Genomic DNA, 19,178 nt, shown 5'->3' on the forward strand with positions numbered 1-19,178 from the left:
CTTCCATCCTTCTGAGGTCGGTAAAATGAGGACTCAGATTGTTGGGGGCAATATACTGACTCTGTAAACTGCTTAGAGAGTGCTGTAAAGCACTCTGAAGTGGTATAGAAGTCTATTGCTATTAAGACACTGAGCTTGTCGACTGGAAGGTCGGCAGTTCAACATCAAGTATCAGGTGATGGAGTGTGCTTCCCTTACTTGCTCCAGCTCCATATGCTAATATTTGGCATATAATCATGTCAGTCATATGGCCACGGAAACATCTTCGGACAATGCTGGCTCTTCAGCTGTGAATTGGAGATAAGCGCCATCCCCTAGAGTCAGACACAAATGTAGGAAACTACAGTTCTCTCCCTCCCTCCCTCCCTCCCTCCCTCTCCCCCACCTCTCATAAACACCCTCCCCCAACATAAATGTCAGGAAGATTTTCTCACCTTTTACTTTTGGTATGTGTATGTTATGTATTAAGAACCTGCCTGAAGTTCCCCTTCTGGTCCGCCATCTGAGCGGGAGCGCCGATCGCTCCCATTGGCTGATGCCGTTTGACAGCCGGCTATAAAAGGGAGCTGTCAAACGGCATCAGCTGTCGCCGCCAGCTGGCTGTCAGATTGCATCTGAAGCCGCGGCGACCCTTTATTCCTTGAGTAAAGTATGTTAGCCTAGCCCTGGCTCAGTCTCCCTTCTGTAACCGCCGCTCTACAACACTGGCGACGAGGGCGGGATGCAGTAAAGACGTCCAGGTGAAACAATTGAGCCGAAGTCACACAGAGAAAGAGCTGAAGCCGCTAAGTGCCGAGTGAAGTCACCGCCGCCGGCGCTCTCCAAAAGAGCGCGAACTTCAAAGCTCCGCAGCTGAGGAGCCGAACGCCGCTGACAGGCGCTACTGAAACGCTTTTCTAAAAGCGACCGCTAATCTTTTCCTCACCTAGCAGACCCACTCAAATGGCATCTACGCCGACCTTCCCACATTTCCAGCCCGGAACAGAGACTTGGGAATCCTACATTAACAGATTTGAATGTTTTTTAAACGCTATAGACTTGTCTAGGGCTACAGACCTGAGGAAAAGGTCTTATTTTTTAAGCTTCTGTGGGGCTACAGTTTTCGACACTGCCTCAGCATTAGTGTCACCACGACCCATTAAGGCTATTCCCTGGGAAGAGCTGAAAGAGATTTTAGCTAACCACTATTCCCCCAAACCCTCTCAGATATCTAGGAGGCTAGTCTTTAGGAGAAGGGTTCAAGCTGAGGGAGAAACCGTGAGCCAATATATGGCAGCCCTAAGATCTGCTGCCATACACTGCGGTTTCAGGGATTACCTGGAAGACATGCTTCTGGACCAGATAGTGGGTGGTATTAGGGATTTAAAGCTCCAGAGAAGACTGCTAGCAAAGAAAGATCTAACTTTATCCATAGCCATTGAAGAAGCTCAAGCTGCTGAACTATCTGAAATATCTGCAGCTGAGATTCAGGGAGCCACACCAAAACAAGGACAGGCTACAGTCCATTATGATGAGGTATCCCAGGAGGAAATAGAAGAACCATTAGAGGTAAATCGCCTCACACACCCCAGAACACCTTTAGCTCCACCAAGAAGAAACAACAACCAGTTCACCAAACAACAGTCCCCTTGTGCAGGCTGTGGAGGTAACCACCTTAGATCCAATTGCAGGTTCAGGAATGCTATTTGCCTAAACTGCCAGAAAAAGGGGCATATAGCCAGAGTTTGTCAAGCTGAGCAAGCCCCCTTCCAAAGATCTCGAGTCTCTGCCTCATCCCAAAGACAAGTAAAAAGCTGCTATACCTGCCATCACGCGGGCAGTTTCTCCACGAACCCTAACAAAATAAGTGTTTCTCTTCTCTTAGAAGATAAGCCCTGCCACATGGAGGTGGACACCGGGTCAACCCTCTCCATCATCGCTTGGTCCACACTGAAGAAGATTCTACCTTAGTTCCCAAGGAGGAAGCTGACTGCCTGCCACCTGAACCTTCGGGACTACCAGGGAAAGACCATTCCGGTCCTGGGTAAGGGAAGATTCCTTATTCAATTCCAAAACTTTAGAGGTTACTTGCCACTGGTAGTTGTTGATGGTGCCCTACCTAGCTTGCTAGGACTGGATTGGTTTCCTGCCCTAGGTCTTAATATCACAGGGATTCACTCTGTCACAAACTCTGAGGTTGATGCCCTTTTTAATGACTACGCTGATGTCTTCAGCAATGTCCTGGGCTGTTATACGGGCACCCCCATATCCTTCAATGTGGGCCCACAAGCCACCCCTATCCGTTTGAAACCTCGAAGGGTTCCCTTCGCCATCAGGCCCAAATTAGACGCTGAGCTAGACAAACTCATTAATCAAGGAGTTTTGGAACAGGTAGATTTTGCCAAGTGGGAAACACCCATAGTCACCCCTTTAAAAAAGGATGGTAGCGTGAGAATTTGCGCGGACTATAAGACGTCCATCAACCGTTTCCTTCAAGTTAGCACATACCCAGTACCTGTTATTCAACACCTGCTTCACACATTTGAGCCAGGCGTAGTTTTTGCAAAATTGGACATGTCCCAGGCATACCAACAGTTCCCTGTGGACCAGCACACTGCTGACCTCCAAACCATAGTAACACACAGGGGCGCCTTCAGATGTAAACGTTTACAGTTTGGGGTCAGCGTAGCCCCAGGCATTTTTCAATCACTCATGGAAAGAATCCTCCAGGGCCTACCCGGGGTGGTTCCATACTTTGATGACATTTTAGTTTCGGCCCCTAACAAGGCACAACTGCTACTCAGAGTAAGGTCTGTTCTTGACAGATTTAGACTAAATGGGCTCAAATTAAAAAAAGATAAATGCACCATAGCTACCAACCAAGTAGACTTCCTGGGTTATCGAATTGATGCCTCAGGGATTCACCCCATAGAAAGTAAAGTCAGGGCCATTCACGAGGCACCCACTCCCTCTAACAAAACTGAATTACAGGCCTTTTTAGGGCTCCTAAATTTCTATGCATCCTTCCTACCCCACAAAGCCTCTGTAGCTGAGTCCCTACATAGGCTCCTAGACAAGGAGGTCTCCTGGCACTGGGGACATAAAGAAGCCAACGCTTTCCAGGCAGTGAAGTCGTTGTTAACCTCAAACGCAGTGTTAGTTCAATTTAACAAGGACTTGCCCCTAGTACTGCCATGGATGCCTCACCTTTTGGGATAGGAGCAGTTTTAAGCCACAGGCTTTCAAATGGATCTGAGGCACCCATTGCCTATTTTTCAAGAACATTCTCTGCTGCTGAGAGAAATTACAGCCAGATTGATAAGGAGGCTTTGGCAGCTGTAGCTGCTGTAAAAAAGTTTCATGAGTTTCTCTATGGCCATTTTTTTGAACTGGTAACTGACCACAAACCTTTGTTAGGGCTGTTAGCTGGGGACAAACAAACCCCACAGGTACTTTCCCCGAGAATGACCAGGTGGACACTTTTTTTGGCTTCTTATTCATACACCTTGATCCATCGTCCTGGAATTAACCTGAGCCACGCAGATGCCCTCAGCAGGTGCCCCCTGCCTACACCAGTCGAGGACCCAGCTCCCATCCACACAATCTTCGAGTGCACGGGACTGGACCTCCCACTTTCAGCCGGGGATGTTGCTGCGCACTCAAAAAAAGATCCATTGATTTCCCAGGTCCTGGACTGGGTGGGAAGGGGGTGGCCAGATATACATTTTGCCCCTGATTTAATTCCCTTTAAGATTCGCAAGCAGGAGTTGTCTGCAATACAGGGCTGTTTGTTATGGGGGACAAGGGTAGTCATTCCTGCCTCCTTGCAAGAGCCAGTTCTAAAAACACTGCACGAGGGTCATCCGGGTATGGTACGGATGAAGGCCTTGGCCCGCAGCTACGTTTGGTGGCCTGGACTAGATGCCCAAATTGCCAGTTGGGTCAACGCATGCCAGGCCTGCCAGGCGACAAGGGCAGCTCCACCCATAGCTACACCCACCAGATGGGAAGATGCAGGGGCACCCTGGGCCAGGCTGCATATTGACCTAGCTGGCCCCATGCTGGGGAAAACATTCTTGGTGGTAGTGGACTCGTTTTCCAAATGGACTGAAGTAGCCATGCTGTCTTCCACCACAACTCAAGCCATCACTAGGGTTTTGACCAGACTGTTTGCTACTCATGGACTGCCAGACACCTTGGTGTCAGATAACGGGCCTCAATTCAGCTCAAACGAATTTGCCATCTTCACTGCCAACCTGGGCATCAGGCATGCCCTTACAGCCCCCTTTCACCCCGCCAGTAATGGGATGGCAGAGAGGGCTGTTAGGTCAGCCAAGGAAGTTTTGGCCAAACTGAGGCAGGCAGACTGGCACTCCAAGCTGTCCACTTACCTACTCACGCAACATGCCACGCCATGCCCCACAACCAACAAGTCACCTGCTGAACTTTTGATGGGCAGGCGACTCCGAACCACCCTGGACAGGTTGCACCCCCACTACTCACCCAGCACACCCCTGGCATCTGACAGCCATGCCAGGGGCTTTGCCCTGCAAGACCTGGTATATGCCAGGAACTATGCAGGGCACCCATTATGGCTGCCAGGGCAGATAGTTTCTATTACAGGGCCCAGGTCTTACCGAGTCCTCCTGGAAGATGGGAGAACCTGGAGGAGGCATATCGACCAGCTCAGGAGACGCTGGACCTCGCCTGCCGCCGATAGCCTGGACAACCCGCCGCCGAGCCACCCGGTCTACTCGCCGCCTGCCGCAGCCGTCCCACAGAACTACCCGGTCTACCAGAGGCCCGACTTCCCAACCAGCCGACCACCGCAGGAAGACTCACCAGAGCCGCCTCCAGATAGCAGGTCCGGATCGGCCGTCGACCCTCCGCAGACGCCTGGCACCGCCGGAGAAGACAGAGACTGTGTTGCAGCCCCCAAACCTCCAGAGCCGCGGAGGACAAGCCGCGAACGAAGGCCGCCATTGTGGCTACAGGACTACGCATGCGCGCAACCAGGGGGAAGGAGTGTTATGTATTAAGAACCTGCCTGAAGTTCCCCTTCTGGTCTGCCATCTGAGCGGGAGCGCCGATCGCTCCCATTGGCTGATGCCGTTTGACAGCCGGCTATAAAAGGGAGCTGTCAAACGGCATCAGCTGTCGCCGCCAGCCGGCTGTCAGATTGCATCTGAAGCCGCGGCGACCCTTTATTCCTTGAATAAAGTATGTTAGCCTAGCCCTGGCTCAGTCTCCCTTCTGTAACCACTGCTCTACAACAGTGTACACATTTGCTCACAACTAAGAGCTATGCCAACAAGATTGACCTGAGGGCTCTGTCTCATTATAATTGGCCTGCTTGGGCAGTTGCCTTTGGTTTGCTCTGGCCTATAGTGTACCACATACGGGACTGGAGGAATGGGGCAAACTAATCTTCAAAGCTAGCTCCTTTCTCCTGTTGAAGATGTGACATAACCAAAGTGTTAACAGATTTGATGATTAGGCTGAGTTCAAAATTCTTCATAACTATGAAGTTATGATTTGAGATAAGTAAAAAAATACATGCTTATCGTCACTCCTTGCCCCTCTTCAATGTTCTATAATCACACAGTCAGCCAGAGGTGTCCCCAAGGTATATCAAAAACATGAAAAACAGAATGAGTTTCCCTCACACTGCTGTAGTTATGAGCTTAAATTTTTGATGCCATATGACACTAAATAGATACTTTCCTTGGATGTATAAGACCCTGCTTGATATCAGTGTAAAGAGCACCTATATCTTCCTTCCCACGCACATTTAAACAGAAAATGGGCATGTTGCAAAGCCGTAGGCTCTAACATTGCTTTTATTTCCAAGATTTCCAAGAAAATAAAAATGATGGGTGTGTACAGGGTTTCTTGCAAAATAAAAAAGGAGACAAAGGTGAGCTGGAGAGGTAGGAGATATGTAAGGGTTTACTGTAATAGAAGTAGCAGAGAGCAATGGCCTCAGTTTACTTTTCTATTGAATGAGTCGTTTGTGAATGGCCATACTCAGAGCTTCTAAAATATTTAATATTCCTATTGTACTAAAGGTGTTTTTACTTCTGTTATAGCAATTCATTGCCGTCTAATTACAGGAGAAGTTAAATGAGAATAGAAAAACACTGATACTGTAACTGCTCATTGCTTTCCTCCTATAAATGAATGCTTTATACTAAGATGACCCTGTCGGTTTAATGTACTAAGTCAAGACACTGCAACAATAGTAAGTGAACAGTACAGTACTGGTTTAACTCTAAAAAGAAAATAATTAAAATTGGAATGCCTGCACAGCATATTCTTTAATACTGTCCTTTCCCAAGGCAGGGATATTCTGAATTATTTACTGAATAACCCCCTTTCAAATATTAACATGTTCAGCTTGGGCCCAAATCTGGTAGCCTGACAGGTGACTATTTTTACCCATGATCTTAATATTCATAACCGCCCAAAAATATGCAGTATCCAACCAGGTGAACTTTATCCAAGGTTTTGGATTTGTGTGTGTGTGTGTGTGTGTGTGTGTGTGTGTGTGTGTGTGTGTGTTGCATAGGCACAAAATAGCAGAGGGTTTTTTGACTTTGCAAAAAGTATGCTTTTTTCATGCCTTTGTTAAATTGGTCTTGATATCTACTTACTTTGTTTGTTTATTAAACTTATATGTCACCTATCTAATCAAGGCTTGCATTTTAATGCGGCTTACAATTAATTAAAAAAAATGCCAATATCAAACTTTAAAACCGAACACGTTAACCTTAAATTTAAATTGACCAGGACAGAGAGGAAGGGAGCAAGATGCGTACTGGGAATGGATGGGAGGCGGGTCTTATCTAACCCATTAGCCACCTGTAAGAGATTCTGCTCCTGTTGGGGCCCAGGTCAATTGGTAGAAGGCCAAAAGGGTGGGAGTGGAATGGATCTCACCTGGAGGGTGGGGAGATTCCAGAGAACAGGAGCCACAACAGAAAATACTCTTCTCCTAGATCCCAAGGTTTGATCAAAATAATGAGAACCACCTGCATTAAAGAATATTATGGATTATTTTATGACTGATTGGGTCAGTGAACAATCTAGACAATTTTTTAAATTAAAAGAGTGGGTAAAAAAGGGTGGTTATTTTTCCTGTTCAAACTGTGCTTCCCATAAAATAAAAATTATATAAATAGAGTCCATCAAATTATGTCTTACAAGGTACAAGATGGGAGTCAAAAAATGTGGCATAATATAGTAAATGCTTCAAAAAAAAGAGTGAAGATTTGAGGTAGGCCAGGCAGGAAACATTTGACAAAGACTACTGAAACTCCACTTTATTATTGCATGGTATAATAACAGAATCTTAGACATTTGAGATTTTCACTCTCTCTAAATCTTTGCCCTCCACCCCCTGACAATAGGCAAGAGAATCAGGGCATGGCAATCCCAAGGGTTTGTTTTCATTTTCATCTTCTCTTTTGGGGGGCTAAACTTGCAATTAGTGCATTACTGCTTTTGCCTTGCTTCTTCAAATTTATCTCCATATTCCCCGCTCCAGTATTTTTCAACCTTAAGCACCTTTGAGATATGTGGATTTTAAGTCCCAGACTTGGATAGTCTGGGAATCTGACAGAGAATTGTGGCAGTTGAAATTCACAAATCTTGAAGTTGCCGAGATTGAAAAACATTGGTCTATGGCATGCCATTATAGCAATTGTTTCTGAACTGAGGAAAAGAAGACTTTGGCATCATCTGCTACACAGGATACCAGATGGGTCTTCCTTACTCTAAGGAATTCAAGTTTTACTGCAATTTGTCTTATCAATCTTTAGCTTTGACATCATCCAATACAAACAATAGCACCTCCTTGCAAGAACGTGTTACAATTTGACTTAAAAGCTAAAGGTTAAATTTGAGTGGGCAATTTGTTTTCTTTTGATTTAAGCTCAATGTCTTTCGCAAATAAAACACACATTGTCAGAAGTAAGCACTGTCGAGTTTCAGAGTTGCTTCCCAAAAATTCTCATAGAATTATAGCTATGCTCCTTCAGAAACTGACACCACTGGCAATTATTCCTGTAGTGTAGAAGCACTACAGCAAAGGTCTTTCTGAGGAGCCCTGCTGGCTGAGGAATTCTGGGAGTTGAAGTCCACAGGCCTTAAAGTGAGCAAAATTGGGGGTGGACAGGCTAAGAAGTGTGCCTGGACTAGACAGAAGAAGTGTGCCTTGTCTAGACAGGCTAAGAAGTGTGCTTGAGGTTCAGCCTAACTGCAGGTAAACAGATTATAATTATCTGTTTCTAGGGAATCTCTGAAAGAAACTAGACTGAGGTTCTTGATTATTGCAATTTATAACATGCAGTTTATAAGACTCTTAATCTGTTGCTGGCTGTTATCTTAATCATGGCTACTCGATGTTTATTGGAAAGAGACGGGTGATCTGGCTGAGTGTCCTGCGTTGGTTTCCAAGCTAACAGTTTGAGCTTTGTACTTAAACACAGGTTGAGTGACCAGAAGTCATGGGACCAAGTTATAGCCCTTTGTTCAGCTGCCCTTGGCAGGCACACATGAATTGTAATTAATATTTTAACAGACTTTGGAAACTAAAGCGTACATCCTTTCATCAAAGCACACACTGTCAGTCTTGTAAATGGCGGCGGGGGGGGGGGATTGTCATCTGTAAAAAATAGTAAGTGTCTGCATAACTGAACATTTATGAACACAGAATACAAATTTATTTTAACCCATTAATCAAGATCATAATAAAGACTATTATTTACAATCGGTTTATTCATAATATGCTAGTAGTTGCTTAATTCTCAATTATTTTGTAAATGGGGGCCATATGCTAGTAGTTGCTTAATTCTCAATTATTTTGTAAATGGGGGCCAATCCTCTGAAGAAAGAACTTCCCATCTTCAAAATCGTTAGGAATTATAAGCATATGGAGCCAACAAACAGACTATAGCATGGATCTCCCACAAAATGGCTCCTAAGAGAATTCTCTGGTGACAAAATGGCTGCCATGAGCTGTGTGACCTATTACAAAACACCTAATTTATTTGGTTGCACAAAATAAAGATAACCACTGAATACCACCAATTAGTTGGCATTTTCTGTACATGTGGTTTTTGACTTACGACCATTCATTTAGTGACCTTTGAAAATGCAACAGTATTGAAAAAAAATGACGAGCAGTTTTCACACTTACAACTATTGCAGCATTCCCGTGGTTATGTGATCAAATTTTGGATACTTGCCAACTGGCATGTATTTATGATGAGTTGCCGGGGTCATGTGACCACCATCTATAACAGTGGTGGCTAATCTTTTTGGGCTCCTGTGCCAAAAATTGCGCATGCCATCTCCCAGAAGGCAATGTGCACAGGGACCCCCATGCCCTCTGCGCATATGCACGCGATCCCCCCATGCCGCCCCCTTACCTGCACTGCATCTTCCTCCCAGCTGATTTTCGGCCCGTTTGAGGCCTTTTTCGGCCTCCCGGAGACTCGAGGGAAGCCTCTGCAGTCTTTGGAGCCAAAAAATGGGCCCGTTTCGTCACTTCCAGTATTTCCGGAAATACAGGAAGTGATGAAACAGGCCTGTTTTTCGCCCTCCAAAGGCTGCAGAGGCTTCCCTCGAGCCTCTGAGAGGCTGAAAATCAGCTGGGAGGCATGCGCTTGCACAGTAAGGTAAGTTTGGCTGGGGCTCGCGTGCCCAAACAAATGGATCTGCGTGGCACCTGTGGCATGCGTGCCATAGGTTCACCATCACGAATCTATAACCTTACTAATTGTTTATAACCTTACTATTGTTTATAAAAACAATAAAGGTTGGATATAAAATAAATAAATAAATCTCTTTGCTGCCCTCTAGCAATTTAGATATTTAAAAACCAGGTCTACTAGCTCTGCTTTTACTAGTAATTTACCACTCCTCCAACAACCCTCAATATTAAACCTGTATTAAACCTCCAAGGTCCCTTCCAATTGTTATTCTGTTAAAATGTGTTCTGATGCATAACTGATACTAAAGGCAGATCCTTTGCACTGCAGTATGTCACACCCTTCACTTCCCTTTTTAAAAAATTATAATAAAATAAAATGAGGCAGGAGACTTGGCCAAGAACTAAGGCAGGTATTCTCCAGTACCATGTTGTCTCTCTCTGGGCTAATTGAAACAATGGTAGAGCAAATCTTCGTCTCAGTCTACTAACCAAGGGATAAAAATCCCAATGCTGTTAGCTCATGTACATCACAATCTCAAGTCATCTTTAGTTAAACTGGTACTAAAATGGCATTTTCACTTTAAGTTTACAGTAATCAGGTGGAATTTCAAGGTGTGACATGCTATTCAACTCAAGGGCCTATGTTGTTGGCAGCTTAGAGTGGATGAATCAGCCTGGTATCTCCTGGCAATGTGTAGGTATGAGCCTATTCTTTTCATTGCCATCCCTTTTCTCCCCCCCCCCCCTTTTCATCCTTCACATGGAAATGGATGGAGAGGCGTCAAATTTCACAAGAGCATGATTGTCTGAAATGAATGTGGTTCTTGAAACCTCAACTGTGCAAGTCCAGGCAATAGTGTTCAGCAGGCTCACCTGGAAGCCTAGTTTTGAAAAAGTTGTGTCATACTTCTGGAACTCTTTCATAAGTTTAGAGTTTTAAAGAAATGTGTTAAAGTGGAAAGCAATGCAGGCAACACAATAAGGTACTGCTCATAGGACATGGTCATACCAACATGTAGGCATTTCTGTCACATTTTTTCAGTATTGGCACAACGGCCATTTACCGCCATATTATATGATTACTGACAAGGTCAAGAAGAAAAATACCTAATGACCAATGAAGCATGCACATCTCCATGGCATGTAAAGAGCGCTTACTGCATTTGGTGGTTGGCCAGCACTTGACACCACATAAAACTACTAGACATACCATTGTTTTCTATACCTTAAGATTGGCATGTATCAATCGCAGAGCACTCCAATGATCTCCTTCCATTGTAACCATACTTTGTTCACTCTCACATGCACTTCATCATTCACTGAGATTATAAATATATTAATAATATCTAATTATACTGCTTCTTGCCATCTAGGTGCAAAAAAACCAATTGATATTTTTGAATATAGCCAAACCTACTAAGGGATCAGATGAAGGAAACTAAAGTGAAACTGAATCCAGAAAAAGATTCAGAGCCACTTTTCTCAAGACATAATTTGATCCAGGATTCAAAATTCAGTATGTTTTGGATGCATGGCATTTTCCTTGGAAGAATGGGCCTGAAGTTAAGTTTTTCTAGGCTTTCTCTAGCCTGTGAGGAATGTAAGAGAAGACTTTCTCTTGCATTCCTCACAGGCTGCAGAATGTAATCCAACAACACTCTCTTTGTTCTCTACCTTTAGAAGAGCAATCAAATAATATCTCTTTGCCCAGGTTTCTGATTGCTAATTGAAGCTTTCTTTTATTTTATGTCCTTAATTTTTAATATTTCATGTTTAACATTGTTCTCTGTGTTATCAGCTTTAGGTGTTCAAATTTAATAGAAAGATAATACGTAAATAATAACTGTGGGGAGTGCTATGTGTGACTGATAGTTCTAAAGCTGAAAACTTTCATTTTCCATCAGCATACTCTCTTTTTGTGGGGGAATTCTTATATATTTTTCACTCAGTTTGGGGGACCACTCATATTTTCACCTACTTTCATATCAGTGAATCACATTATGGGATAATAAGGGATGCTACTGAAATTTTGGACACTTTTCAAATTTAAAGAACATGGTGGCTTAAAAGAGTTGTGGTGGCACGTTGATTAGAATGCAGTACTGCAGGCTAACTCTGCCCACAGCCAGGAGTTCGATCCTCACTGGTTCAAGATGGACTCATCCTTCCATCTTTCTGAGGATGATGAAATAAGGACCCAGATTGTTGGGGGCAATATGCTGACTCTGTAAACCCACTTAGAGAAGGCTGTAAAGCACTATGAAGTGGTATATCAATCTAAGTGCTATTACTATTGCTTGTACGTTCGTAAATTGGCTGTTTTGGCTAGCATAACTCCTATTTATCCCAATACAAACAAAATTATTGCCTTTCACTATTTGGGATGCTCTTTATACCCCAAATTATATTTTTTCATAAAGGAACATGCTTCCAAACAAAATAATGGATTACATTTATCTACTTCTAATTTCTTTAAGGAATGCTTATGAAAGTCCCCAAATAACCCAATAAAGAATAAAGATTACTATTTTTATTATGCATCTTCCTATATAAATTATTGTTCAATGAAAAGGAAAACAGGTCAAGTGGGGCAGGGGGTGGTGGTGGCTGCACAGATGACAGGTTAAATTTCCTAAGCCTACAACTTGGTGAGAAAATGTGTAAGTTCTCTCCGTTCATTGATTTCCTCAATGCTGAAGATAATAAGATCATTTCTTCAAAGTAATTGCTCTTATTTACTCAGGCAGTTTAGGGTTATTGCACTCCATGTTTGCAAAGCATCTAATGGCAGAGACCCTGAACTTAGTCAGTGTTCTTGTAATACAAATGAGAGGTACCTTTAAATGAAACTGGGTAGATGAGCAAACATTCTGATTTTGCTGGCCTTGTAAGAGTTTAATATCAAATTAACATGGCATCCATCAGCAAGTTGGGTTCAAAATAAATACGCTTCCCCAATGTTCTCCACTATGGCTACTCAAGCAAAATATTTTACCAGATATTCTTCAAATTATTAAAAAAAAACCCTGTTGATTATTCATGAAATATAAAATATCAGACATGTGATTTCCACACATCTATGATACATTCTAGTCATTGTCTCTCAAACCTAAGAAGACGACCATGGCAAAACCTTTCAAAAGCATTGCCAAGAAAAGTGCAGGGACTAATCTTTATATTCATTTTTGAATTTTTTTAATTTATATTTATTAAGAATAATGGAATGGAACTAAAACAAATCAGGTATCAAACTTAGGCTTGGAATTTGAGGAGTACTAACCAGAGGAACTCTTATCTGGATTGCTATGAGTATTGTTTGTGGAACAACGCAGCACATTCTTTGTTGTTATCTTTTAACATCCTTCCCTATATTGCTTTTAGGGTGTATATGTTGGTTAGTTACATTTTGCTGTCATAAAACTTTGGAGTTTGGGAGAGAGTATTTTGGTACAGATTTTGAATGAATATACTATTTCTTTATAGTTACAGTTAGGGTTCCCTTAGGAATATTATTTATTTAGGAATGTTATTTATTCCTGTGGGAATATTATTTAGAAACTCCAGTTGAATTTGCAACTACATGTTTTGGAGCAGTGACAGAGATCTTGGGATTTGTGACAATACTAGCATAAAACCAACATATCTTTTTGAAAAGACACTCAATTTTAGGGTTTGTGTCGTGTCCGTCGAGAAAGGAAGCTCGGAGACAGTGACTTGGTTTCAGCTCTTTATTGGCTCCTGAATACAGCTTAGCTTGAAGGGAAAAACTGCGGCTTTTTATTCTCGAGCCGCGGCGTCGCGACCAATGACACCGCTTGAATCTCCCGCGATTAGTTTCCACCAATCGCGGGGATTCGCAGTGACCAATCAATGCGGCTCGCTCGACCAATCCCGGTCGTCGCGCGCCTTAACCAATCGCGACGCGGGCTACGAGTATGTTAATTGACTTGTACAGAACACCCCTCCCCTCTTGGTTCGGTCCTACGTAACGTAGTCCCGTAGGTAGGCGGGCTTCGTACTTGTCTACTTGACTTGCGCAGCTTAGTTGTTGTTTGGTTCCCGGCCGGTTCGGTCGGGACTTCTGTTTCTCTTGGCCCTGTCGATGGAACCCCTGGAAGGTGTCGCTGGGCCTCTTGTTGCAGCTCCCTCCTGGTCTACCCGGGTTGGTCGAGCTGCGACTTTCGCCGCTCCTGCCTGGTCTTTCCGGGCTGGTTGAGCTGGCCTGGCTGTTCCTTCCTGGTGAGACTTCGGGCTGGCTGTTGACTGGTGAGTATTGCTGGTTATTTCCTATTTGATCCTCTGTGTCTTCCCTCCCCTCTTGGTTTGTGTTATCGGTGTCGTCTGTGTTTGGTTGCGTGTCGGTTGTGTTTTTGTTCTTGATCTTATTTGATCGATGTGGCGTTTCCATGTTTGTCCGTCGGTTGTCTGTAGCCGGTAGGAGTGGGGTCCTGTCAGTTGGGTTATAGTTGCGGTACCCATAGTGGGTCTCCGGTAAGGTTTTTGCATAGACTGCGTCGCCTGGTGCAAAAACCCGGTGCTTGCTAGATGAGTCCGGGGTTTTTCCGGGTTGTATGTGGGGTGTAGTCTGTCGAGTGGTGACCTTAGTTTTCTCCCCATTAGTAATTCTGCCGGGCTTTTGTTAGTCGTTGTGTTAGGGGTGATATGTTGTATTAGGAGCATTTTATTTATTTTTTCTTGTATGTCCCGTGTTCGATCTTTTGGAGGTTCTTTTTGTAAATTGAACCATCCGTTCTGCCCTACCATTGGCCGCCGGATGCGCCGTCGCTGTCAGTGCGTGTCGTATGCCTCGTTCCGCTAGGAATCTTTCGAATTCCAGCGAGGTGAACTGGGGTCCGTTGTCTGACACGATGACATCCGGGAGACCGTGGGTTGCGAAGAGTTTGTTTAAGACCTTGGTTACCGCATCTGTTGTGGTGGTCTTCATGTTGCTTACCTCCAGCCAGTTGGAGTAAGCATCCACCGTGATGAGGAATGTGTTCCCTTTTGTGGGCCCGGCAAAGTCTATATGGAGTCTCGACCATGGTCCCCTGGGCGTTTCCCATTCTAAAATTGGTGCTGCGGGGGATTTGGTCTGGTTTCTTGGCAGCGCGAGCACTTGGCTACCCAGGCCTCGATCTCCTTGTCCATACCTGGCCACCAAGCATAGCTTCTGGCTAAAGCTTTAGTCCTCACAATCCCGGGTGCCCTTCGTGTAATAATTGTAATACCTTCCCTTGCAGTTTTTCCGGTATGACCACCCTGTCCCCCATAACAAACAACCTTTCTGTAGTGACAGTTCTGTTTGCCGGTTTCGGAATGTCCTGAATGCATCATCGCTGTCTTTCTCTGGCCATCCCTTTGCTACCCAATGTAATACCCGCGCCAGACGCTTGTCTTTATTAGTCTCTCGGGCAATGTCTGACGCGGTTATGGGTAGGTCCGGCAATGTCTCTATGCTGAGGGTGGTCGTCGTGGGAGCTGGATCGTCGTCTAGGTCGGGAAGCGGCGAGCGGCTCAACGCGTCTGCATGGGAGATCGCCTTACCCGGTCTGTGTGTGAGCCGGTAGTCGTGGCGGCGAGGAACTCAGACCACCTTGTCATCCTGGGGGATAGGATGTTCGGGTGGCCTTGTTCCCGCCAGGATGCCTAGCAGCGGCTTGTGGTCCGTGATGAGGGTGAATCGGCGGCCGTAGAGGTACTCGTGGAACTTTTTTACTGCTGCGACGATGGCCAGTGCCTCCTTATCTAATTGGCTGTAGTTTCTTTCGGGTTTGCTGAGTGTTCTTGAAAAGAAAGCGATGGGTGCTTCTTTTCCGTCTGGGAGTGTATGGCTGAGGACAGCGCCGGCGCCAAATGGTGAGGCGTCGCATGTGACGGCGATGGGTAGGGTCTCATTATACTGAATGAGAACGGCATCCGAGGTGAGCAGGTCTTTGGTATTCTTGAATGCGGTGTCCTCCCGTTTCCCCAGGTCCATTTGGCCGTCCTGTCCAGGAGCCTATGCAAAGGCTCCGCCGCATGTCGCCTTTTGGGGCAAGAACACATTGTAAAAATTTAGCAGTCCCAGAAATGCCTGCAGCTCTGTTTTGTTCTTGGGTGTGGGGGCTTCCTTTATGGCTTTGACCTTGCTTCCGGTTGGGTGGATGCCATGTCGGTCTAGGAGGTACCCCAGAAACTCGACTTGCTCTGTGTATAGCTGGCATTTCTCTTTCTTCACCTTTAGCCCGGCCCCTTTGAATTTTTCTAGCACCTCCCTTAGGCGACCCTCTAGTTCCTCCTGGTTGGCTGCTGACACCAATACATCGTCAAAATAGGGAACCACCCCTTGATTCCTCGCAGCAGTCTCTCCATGAGGCTCTGGAAGATTCCTGGGGCTACGCTGACTCCAAACTGGAGTCGGTTACAGCAACGCTCCCGGTGGGTGACTATTGTTTGCGCCTCGGCGGTTTCTTCATCGACCGGCAGTTGCTGATAGGCTTGCGCCAGGTCGAGCCGCAAAGACCTTGCCCCCCAGCGAGTGTAATAGGTGTTGCACTACTGGGACGGGGTAGGCGCTTTGTTGCAGGCGCAATTGAGGGTGGCCTTATAGTCCCCGCAGATCCTTACTGACCCATCTGGTTTGACTGGGGTGACTATAGGGGTCTCCCACCGGGCGTGGTCGATTGGCTGCAAAACCCCTGTTTGACGAGTTTGTCAATCTGCTCGTCTATTTTCTTCCGGAGTGCAAAAGGCACCCGTCTGGGTTTTAGGCGTATGGGGCGACATTTGGGTCTAGGCTAAAAGAGATAGGGGCCCTTTGTACTTGCCTAGGGTGCCGTCGATACTTCTTGGAAGTCCCTCGCCAGCTGCTGCTCCCAGTCGGCCTCTGTGGTGTGGTTTACTCCCGTGACCTCGATCCCGAGTGGCGCGAACCATTGGAGTCCTAAAAGGCTGGGTCGGTTCCGGTCCACGATAGTCAGGGAAGTTTCGCGGTGCGGTTTTTGAAAGTCACCACGAACTGTCGGTCCCAATGACGGGGATGCGGTTCCCCTGATAGTCCTTGATGATCAGTTTCTGGTTCTCCAGTCCTCTTTTCTGGATGTTTGGCACCAGGCGCTTGAGTTCTTTCCAGGCGACCATGGAGAGGTAGGATCCGGAGTCTACCTCCATCCGGCATGGTTCGCCCTCGATGCTCACCTCCACGTAGACCTTCCGGGCATCCGTGGTTTCGGCATGGCCGATGGTGACCGTCTGGTGGGTTTCTTCTCTCTGTCGGCCTTCCCGCTCCGTCGTCCTCGGTTGTCTCGGTTCCAGCGATAGTCGGCTTGCGATCTCTGATTCGGGGGTGTCGTCTCGTCCCGGTTGCTTGGTTCTCGCCGGCGGGGCTGTGTGTCTTTTTGAGTCGGCAGACTCGGGCGATGTGGCCCTTCTTGTTGCACTGCCGGCAGATCGCGTCGATAAAACGGCACTCGGATCGAAAGTGGTTTCCCCGCACCCGGCGCACTGGTTCCCGACTTACGACCCGTTGATCTCGCCGGTCCCGTCCTGTTTGTAGTCGGTGGACGTCTTCCTCCTCGTCCATGGTATCGGAGGCGGAGTCCAGGTCCCGTGGTGTGTGGTGGTTTCGTTGGCTTGTCTCGGGGTTTCAGTGTGGTCCCCGTTGTCTGCCCTCCGAAGTCTGGCTGCTGACTTCGGGTGGCTTCGGCTGCGGAAGCTTCGCCAGGCGTCCCGAGGTCGATGTTGCCTTTCGCCATCAGTCGACTTTTTAGTGCCTGATCCCTGAGGCCTAGGACCACGCGGTCTCGGAGGACATCGTCCAGGTCCCTGAACTCGCACATCCCCCTAGGTCTCGCAAGGCGGCTATAAAGTCGCTAATGCTCTCGTCTTGCCGCTGGTTTCGCCGATAGAACTCATCCCGCCGGATGAGAATGGGCACAGCGGGGGCGTAGTGGTTCCGAAGGAGTGGCTCGAGATCGCCCAGTCCATCGCCTTCACGTCCTCTGGCTTCGCGAGGGCTTTGGCCATCTTAAACACTGCGGGCCCGCAGTGTGTGAGGAAGACGGCCCTTTTCTTCTGCCCGTTCGCATCCTTCAAATTGCTACTTTCGAGGAACATCAGGAATCTATCCGTGTACGATTCCCAGTCCTCGTAGCGGGGTTGAAGGGTGCTGGTGGGTCATGCTGGCCATCTCGTCGGTCCTTTGTCTTCCTCGGGACACGTGCTCGGTGGTTATTCTTTGGATCCCACCCTCGTCGCCAGTGTCGTGTCCGTCGAGAAAGGAAGCTCGGAGACAGTGACTTGGTTTCAGCTCTTTATTGGCTCCTGAATACAGCTTAGCTTGAAGGGAAAAACTGCGGCTTTTTATTCTCGAGCCGCGGCGGTCGCGACCAATGACACCGCTGAATCTCCCGCGATTAGTTTCCACCAATCGCGGGGATTCGCAGCGGACCAATCAATCGGCTCGCTCGACCAATCCCGGTCGTCGCGTGCCTTAACCAATCGCGACGCGGAGCTACTAGTATGTTAATTGACTTGTACAGAACAGTTTGTATTTACAGATGCACTTACATTGAGTTTGCCTGTGGATTTTTAGTTAGTTCCCATGACAACTTTTGCCTCTGGGTAGGAATGTTTTAAATGAATGCTCTCCCCCCCTCCACTTTTCCTAAAAAGCCTTGTTTTCCTTTTGCCCAAACATGGCTTGACATTTTCCTATTGCAATGCCTTGAGTGATTATTAGCTGCTGAAAAAGCAAACATTTTAATCCTGTCAGGCTTTTTCTATTTCTACTATAGAAATGTACTCATGACCCATTGCTTTTGTTTTTTGTTGGCTTGCTCCTTTTGTGGCTATGACTCAGTTATATCTGACTGCCCAAAATATGTTTATAAGTCACTTTTGGACTCTGAGAAACGTTCTTGCTTCCTTGTGAGTAAACTGCCCCTACTTGAGCCAGTCATTCTCTCTCAACCTCTCTCAGGGAGGTCATGGCAAACCACTTCAGAAAACATTACCAAGAAAACAGCAGACTTGTCCAGGCTGTCACTAGGAGTCAAAGTCAATAAAAAAAACTGCTGCTACACAAACTGCAACTACCAAGTAAAGCCTCCACAACTTGATCCAAGTATTATGCTGGAATTTAGGACTGCCTGATCTGGATGATGGGTCAGTGGCAACCATCTATATCTCTTGCTGCCTCCTAGCCATGTTACAGAATTTTGCAGCAAGGTTAGCAATCTTAAAAATAACAAAAAAGATTAGGGTTTTCTGCCATCCCCCACAAGATGTTGTTTTCTTCTCATCCCAACTCATGAGTGAGAGAGCTTTATTAGTATTTTTCTCCTTAAGAAGAATCAAAGACGACTCCAAGGTATTTAAAATCTATTATGATTTGCCATCCATCATGTTGGAGGGAAGTCAGGTGACCAGGAATAAGTGAGATTTGAGATGTTCCTATTGGTCATTTCCAGCTGATCTAGACAAGTCTCCCCCTCCTTCCTGGTTC

The 19,178-nt window shown here is 46.1% G+C and overlaps 1 long non-coding RNA gene across 1 annotated transcript in view; it reads right to left on the reverse strand.

Moving 5' to 3' along the window:
• LOC148133000 (uncharacterized) overlaps positions 1 to 19,178 on the reverse strand; it is a 70,608-nt gene that overhangs the window by 43,303 nt on the left and 8,127 nt on the right. Inside the window, exon 2 of the long non-coding RNA XR_015745799.1 lies at positions 6,919 to 7,010. This is a non-coding gene — a long non-coding RNA (uncharacterized LOC148133000). The remainder of the gene's footprint in view (positions 1 to 6,918; positions 7,011 to 19,178) is intronic.

The sequence above is a fragment of the Notechis scutatus genome, chromosome 1 (genome assembly GCF_049901735.1).
Source record: "Notechis scutatus isolate UNSWTSFEM ecotype Mainland chromosome 1, rNotScu1.2, whole genome shotgun sequence".
NCBI lineage: Eukaryota > Metazoa > Chordata > Lepidosauria > Squamata > Elapidae > Notechis > Notechis scutatus.